This window comes from Poecilia latipinna, unplaced genomic scaffold, assembly GCF_001443285.1.
Source record: "Poecilia latipinna isolate Pla-1442-1.1 unplaced genomic scaffold, P_latipinna-1.0 Scaffold1488, whole genome shotgun sequence".
NCBI lineage: Eukaryota > Metazoa > Chordata > Actinopteri > Cyprinodontiformes > Poeciliidae > Poecilia > Poecilia latipinna.
Genome location: NW_015114104.1, coordinates 80,879 through 88,244, shown reverse-complemented (window position 1 = coordinate 88,244; position 7,366 = coordinate 80,879). Strand labels below are relative to the sequence as shown.

At 37.7% G+C, this 7,366-nt stretch overlaps 1 long non-coding RNA gene across 1 annotated transcript; it reads left to right on the top strand.

The window, feature by feature from the left end:
* Positions 1 to 2,463: 2,463 nt before the first annotated feature.
* LOC106963036 (uncharacterized) lies at positions 2,464 to 5,784 on the top strand. Its single transcript, XR_001428104.1, has 2 exons — positions 2,464 to 2,754; positions 5,678 to 5,784. It is a non-coding gene; the product is annotated as an uncharacterized LOC106963036 (long non-coding RNA).
* The last annotated feature ends 1,582 nt before the right edge of the window (positions 5,785 to 7,366 follow it).

Here is a 7,366-nt window from a genome sequence, read left to right as displayed (position 1 = left end):
AGCTTGGTCAAAATTACTCTAACGTTTCCATGCTGTGCAGTCAGCTGAAGTGCTAGGTTAACATTAGCATGTTTGCCTCGTTTCGTTTTGACGCATTAATAGTGTGGCTTGTTATGTACTCCTATTGCGGTTTCAGTTCATTATTTGTGCGCAAAAATCTGTTCCGCTCCATAAACGTTGTGCTTTATGCGTCATAAAGTGCTACGACTCGTGTTCCTGTTGCCCGAACAGCCTCTACTTCACTGCGACTCTCGTAAACGGCTAAAAACACTTCAGCTCGGCTGAAAACTAAGATCTATTACATCAAATATATAAAGTTCACAGCTTATGATACAGTTTTGTAAAGTCCTTACACAAAATGTACTGCTACCTGGCTGGCACTGTGATAAAATCACAAACAAGATTTTGTAGGGATTAAACTCAAAAAAGGCTTAAAACCTATAAACCTATTTAAAACTTGGTTTTAATGTATGAACAAAAATTCATTACAATATACAGCCTAAAATCTGATTAAAAATCCACAAAAAAGCAGATGAGTCAGATTTTTTTTTCTAATGCAAATGTTGCATCTAGGATAAACAAAAACAAACATTATCAAGCGGTACGAAGAACAAACTGGAGATCATTGTTTTTTTTTCCGTGTCCAATAAACGAAAGATTGCTACAACTACAAAAACATCTAATTTTCCTGCATTGTTTTTTTTTTCTTGGTGTCCAAGCTAACCTGATTTCATAAATTGATAAAAAAAATGTGGGGGAATAAAAAAGGAATACTGTTGACTTTTATTATTCAGACTGCTTATTATGACACATGCTTATTTAGAAAGGTATGCACATTTCTTCCACTACGATGTGCATGGAAAGCTGAACGTAAGCGTGTGGGCTGCGTGTCAGTTGTCCATGTTACAGTCCTGCTGAGCGTGACGGAGCCACTGCTCCACAGCTGTCCTCTGACTTGAAGACGTCGTCATAAATGACCTCAGCGTGCAACACTGTGGGAAAGCACGGGAGCTTCAGCAAGCAGTGTTCTCTTTGCATTTAATATTCACATGCTAAAAATTATTTTAGAAATTCCTATTAAAAAAAGAAATCTTTGCATGAAATGTCAGCAATGAGACAAGCGAACGTCTCGTTTTTTTTTTGTTTTGTTTTTTTTATTCCCCCTCCAGTTCTCTGTGTGAGGTGGAGGTACGTTGAATGAAAGAGCCGTAGATAAAAGGAGACGTCAGTCACCATCTGTAGCGAGGCTGCCCACCTGCTCTGAATACCACACAGCCCGACGGCTAATGAGATACCCGGGTGGATAAGCGGAGGGACGCGGGGATACAGTATTTCATTATGAGCCGCCGCCGGTTGGTTGATTCCTGCTCAGCTCTGATAAAGAGTGATGGCAGGACGAGGCTGCAGGGACAATGAGGTGATTATCTGAAGCTGCCAAGTACCGGCAATGCTACGCTGACCCACTGATATCAATTACTGGGATCTGGGGCTCAACTTGACCCAGGTGGAAAATGCATACCGAGCTCCTGTTGGACATTTTCAGAAATTATATATATATATATATATATATATATATATATTTGATCTCCAAGTTAAAATATTGTGAGAAGTACACATTAGTGTTGTCACACCCTACTCCACTAATGAACTACACAGTCATGGAGAAGACGACTGTCTCTGAGGGGAAGCCACAGGAGGACATTACTAAAGAAGCTGGTTGTTCAGAGAACCACATCCAGGCATTCATAGGAAGTTGAGTGGAAGGAAAAAGTGAACTGGCAACTTCCATTCAAGAATTTATGGAAGCTTTGTGAAGAATTCTGTGAACACTGTTTTTAATTTGATGAGCCTTAACTAACTTTGTAAAGACAAAAAATAAAGTTAATGTTCTCCTGTTTGTCATTTGTTGTGAAAATCAGAAACCTTTGCTCATGGCAGCATATTCCCCACAGCAGAGAAGATCGTATCTTATTTTTCAGGGAATATTTTTTGTTTCTCTACTTTGGATTATTTGATTTTTAATCCACAGTACATATATAATCTATTTAATATATTTAAGTCTCACATAAGAAATTAAGATTTAAATGAGTGCTTCTGTATTATTTAGTGGTAACAGCAGCCCTGTTGCCACTAAATAACTGGCAGAAGGACTAGCATTCAACATTACCTATTCCATTAAATAGCTGGACAAAAATATTCACTGTAAGATTACATATTCATATTTAAATATTGCAAAAACAGGGTGGTGGTTCTTTGGTAAATGCTTCAAAAAGATAATTTTGTCTTTAGTACAAAAAGAGATGGTTTTAAATTCTTTAACTTCCTTTGTTCTGACAAAAAATAAAAAATAAAAAAAATCTCTACAGTCCGTTTGATTTTGGTCTCACTTATGCCAAACATCAACAAAAGAAGCCTGCTGTTCCTCATTCACTGGTTGCTGCGGCAACCGCACAATTAAAAAGGAGGCCGAGTTCGAGTGCTGCTAAAACTAGCATTAGCATGGCTCTGATCTCGCACATGAAAGCGAGACACACCAGACTCGCCTCGGTCGACTGCTGATTCCTCCTGCGTCTAGACACACACAATGCTTGGCAGAGAGTCCCTCCGCGTAAGTATGGGATAGTCGCCATGGAGACCACACACTAAACACCATCTTCTATTCGTCTGCCCAAATGGGAGCACGTGAAGGCCATGCCACCTCAGGAATCCAATACAAAAAGCATCAGAAATAAAAGCTGTGAATCTTCCTGCCAGGTAAAAAAAAAAAAAGACAGCAGGGCGGACGAGAGCAAACTGACTTTTTATTAACCTTCTTTTATCAAACATAAGCCACACATATGGCTTCAAACGTGGAAAAAGCTGAAAGTGTTATGAAAGTGTTTCAATTTTGGCTTGATTGGGAACAAGCTAACATTTTCATTTATGAGGAATGTGCCATTAATTGAAATTTGAAGGCAACCCCCAAACCTTTGGATATTCTTTCTGCTTCAGTCTAATAACTGCTGCAGCTTTATTCGTTTTCCTCCTCTTTCCATCAAACGCTCTGATCTCCTCAGCTGAAGGCTCCAAATTACCTCCTCATCTGCGGCCCACGTTTGCTTTCTCATTTCAAAAGTTGGATTGGTTGTGTGTTTTTTTTTTGGTTTTTTTAAATGTCAGATATTAGGTTAATTCCAAAAACACTTAATTTGAAGGCTTTTCACAAGGCGAAAAGTTAAGTAGCGTGGCAGCCACCATTATGAGTAATGGGGGAGAAAAACAGACTTCCCTTCCAGAAAGGCTATTGAAAGGATTGTTTTTGAAGTGAGGTTGTGCTAGCTTATATGGAGTTGCTGTGCCTTCAGTAAGTAATGCTGCTGGTGTTTTAATTTAGCGTTTCATTTAGTAAATTGGCTGGTTCCAGAGATGGAAGCCAACGAATCATTCAAGAGGAGCCAGGACCAAAGCAGACTTCAATAATCTTAAAACTCTGTCCACATGGAAAAAAAATATTTTATGCTGTTTTATTTATCTGTAAACAGCCGTCATGTTAGCATTTAGCTAGCCTTGTTAAAAACTAGTTCCTTGATCTACGTGTTGCTTCTTACAGAGGGTTTCAACCACTAGCAACTGAGATGGAACTTAACTCTAAGTTTCAAATAACTGGATCTAATTTTGGCCAACCGCTAATGTTTATCTGTGACGGTAATGAGCTATCTTCATAGTGAAGGAAGCTACATTATGAGGCTTACCGGAAATGCGCTGTAAACAGCCACTCCCCACCGTGAAGAAATAAAACTTCCAGCAGTAAAATGTCGTAAGCATTCCTCTTGGTCTGACTTTGATCGCTTAATATTTGGAAGCGTGGCCAACACAACCTGAACGGCTTCGTTCACTTCCTCTACTGCCGTTGCTGAAACTACAGGCAGACTACAATTCAAAATCGGTGCAGAAACTCAACATCATTTATAACTTCTTTCTGTTCGCTGATTTGCCTGGATGAAATTCATCCTGAGAAATCGAGCTCAATGGGAGAAACTCCAGAGGGAGCACCAAAGAGAGATGAGAATTGAGAAGAATTGCATAGGAGGGGAATTATTGTAAGTCACAAAAAACTTGATCATTTCATGATTGGTGCTAAGCAATAATGGTAACCTATAACCTGTTGGTATAAAAATACTGCAAACCAAATAAATTCAGTTTGGGTAACTTAATATTTTTCCCTTTTCACACAACTCTGCTTTTACAAAAATCAAAGCAGTTTGATTTTTGTAAAAATCATTAAACAATTCCCTATTGTTTAATAGGAAAATGTTGCCCTAATTTCCTATTAAACAAAAACCCTGATCTGTAAAGTTTTGTTCTCATAATTTTTCACACAGAATTATGTGATTTTGTGTAAATCAGTTCAATGCAAACATGATGGAAGTTTAAAGGTTCATAAAATGGTTTTACATTTTAAAATATGAGATTTTGAGAGTGAAGTAATTCTGGGATGCCAGCCGTTTGTTTTGCTGTTGGCCACTGCAACTTTGGAAAATCAAAATTAAAAGTAAGAAATGAACATATTTTGAGATTTATCTACTGCTATCAAACTTGTAACCTTTTTAACAAAACCTCAGTTAAAAAATCATTAACTAAGCATAATTTATGTATGCTGCTAGTGTAAATGACATCACTTCCTACTGCCGGGTTGGTATCCCTGTGAATGGATCACCACCACCCTCTGGTCTGTGGTGTAAACACCCACAGTGGGAAGCCCTGGGGCCGGGATGCAAGTTGTGCTTCTTTGTGTTTGTGTGTGCTGTAAAAAGGGCCGGTGTGAGATTTGAGAGTGTTTGCATAAATGTACATTAAACACACACAAAAAAAGCAAAGAAAGACACCAGGGTAACCATCAGGAGGATTGGGCAACAAGCTCACTGAGCAGCCCACACACTTCAGCCTCGGAGGAAGCCGATTGGCTTCGGTTCAAAAGACAAATGTAAACTGTAGTGAAGCTTTTTTCTTCCTGACTCATAAAGCCTAATCTCTTCAAGCATTGTTAGATGTAATTACGAGTAGCAGACCTTGCCTAAAAGATCATTTATCTGCTGTCTGAAACCTTGATTTCTTTAATTTTTTGTAACTGCTTTAGGTTCAGTCAACAAGACTTTAGTATCAGTTTGAGTTCAGTCTGACTGGAGTCTCTGTTTCAGCTGTAAACAAACAATATTTAATTTTCTGCTGTTACTTTTTCTTAAAGAAGAATTGGAAAAATTCTCCTGAAATGGGAAAACATTTTAAAGGACAAATAAATGTCCTAGCACAAATGCATTTAAAATTGGATTTTATACACTTTATGAACACTGAAATACTGGAAAAACTGATGGAATATTCATGGTCTTTTTTTGGCTGATGTGGAGTACTTTGTCATTTTTTGGAATTATGAATTGGAGAGAACAAATATTACACATGGGGTTCCTCAAGGCTCCACTCTCATCCCATATCTGTATACCTCCGTTTATAAGATTACGTAGTAAAATATATTTTCCCATACAGTAACATGATGACATACAGTTTTCTTTTTTGTGTCACCACATGGCCACAGTCCCTGAGACTCTATGAATAGTTGTGTTAATATATGAGGTTAGGCGGGTCAGATTTTCCTCCGGTCACAGAAAATGAAGAATTTTTTATTTTATTTTTTTGGTTCCAGATCAGGACTCGACTCGATTCAGCCACTTCTGAGCACAGCAGAAGTATGGATGTTGTTCCACTTTGACCTTAAAAATTTTGTCAAAATAAAAGTTTCCTTTTTAAAAGTAGACACAAAAAAAACCCCATGCTTTTATTTTCAAAAGTTTAGACGATTGTGATGACATCTTTGCCGTTGATCCAACATGCTTAGTCACACTCGATGGTATGATGTAATTACACTGCATCCTCCTGAATCCTATAAACGGGTCGGAGTCTCTTCAGTGTGGTTCAGAGGGATTTCTGTGCGTACTTTCATTGATATGTTTATGTAGGTTTTTAAAAACATGCGACAAACTCCTATGTCCACTTTCACCCTTAAAAATGTTCTCCTAAGGAAGCCATAGCAAGGATTTCGGAGTGAGAAGAAAGCTGACATGCCCACTGCGTGTGCTTGGCGGGGTGGTCCAGTTAGGTGGATGCACATATGCCATACATTAACATTTGACTCTAGGCGTGCCAGGAATCCATTAGTAAACCTTACAATGAGTCACTGGTGCCTGCGCTGCTACTTTAACTTAAACTTGTCAACTTTCTACCACAAATAAAAATTAAGTCATAGGAACGGTTCTGAAACATTTAATTTCAAGTGAACAGCAAATGAGACCAATGAGGTGAGATGGAATTTCTGTGTGTTTTATCAATATTTCATCTGATAGACTAAAATTGTATTTGCATTTTCTTGAGTGGCATTTTTTTTTTCTTTTCAAACAAATGTACTTTAAGTGGCTTTGCAATACTGTACTTTTTACTACCACTTGCAGAACAACAAATCTAACCAAATTTGTGAGGCGCAGACACTTAAACTTTGTTAGAGACTTATTGTTTCTGCTTTGCTGTTGCAATGTTGTTTTCCATCCGTTGATCCCATTTGGAGATCACTAACATACAGTAAATTACTATCTAACATATACATATTACCTACTGTAAGTATTAATTTTACGCTTCTTCTACCTGAATGTGTTGTTTTGTATTTATCTGTAGTAATTTTTTATTTCGTCTTCAAATTGCCAGAATTTTCACAAAACTTTACAGCCCTGTTTATTACAAAATTGTCAGATATTAAATCAGATTCTAGGATCAGTCACTCTGCACAGTAGCCTTTTAGCCTTTTTTTAAAAATTATTATTACTTTGGTGATTTTTTTTTTTTTTTGCATGACTATGTTTTACTTGTGTAAAAGTATGTTGGAGTGCTGCCGCTACAGAACTGCAAAGGCTCTACAACAAGAGCATTTAGTTAGGAAAACAGTGAAAGAATCCTACTGTAAACTTGGAGGAGGAGCAGAGATTTTGGAATTGCAAGATCCTTTCCCATGTTTATTTACAAACAAACATTCATTTATTATATTTCCCTGTTATTTCTGACTTAGTGTTGGAATATCTTGTGAAACCCCATTAAAACACATTTAGGTTTGTGATTGTAACTTGACAAAATGAGACATGTTTAAAATCTTGCAGTGCTAGACTAGAAAAATCCACCAGCTCAACAGGTGTTCAGTGTTTAATGCGTTTAAAGTAAATACTATTCAGCAACTTAGATGGTTAATGTGATTCACGTTATCACCAAAACATCCTCTCAAGATAACATCAGCAGCCAAAGCGGGCTCCGCCAACGGCTGCTTGTTTTGTTTTCAAGCCATTCATGCTGG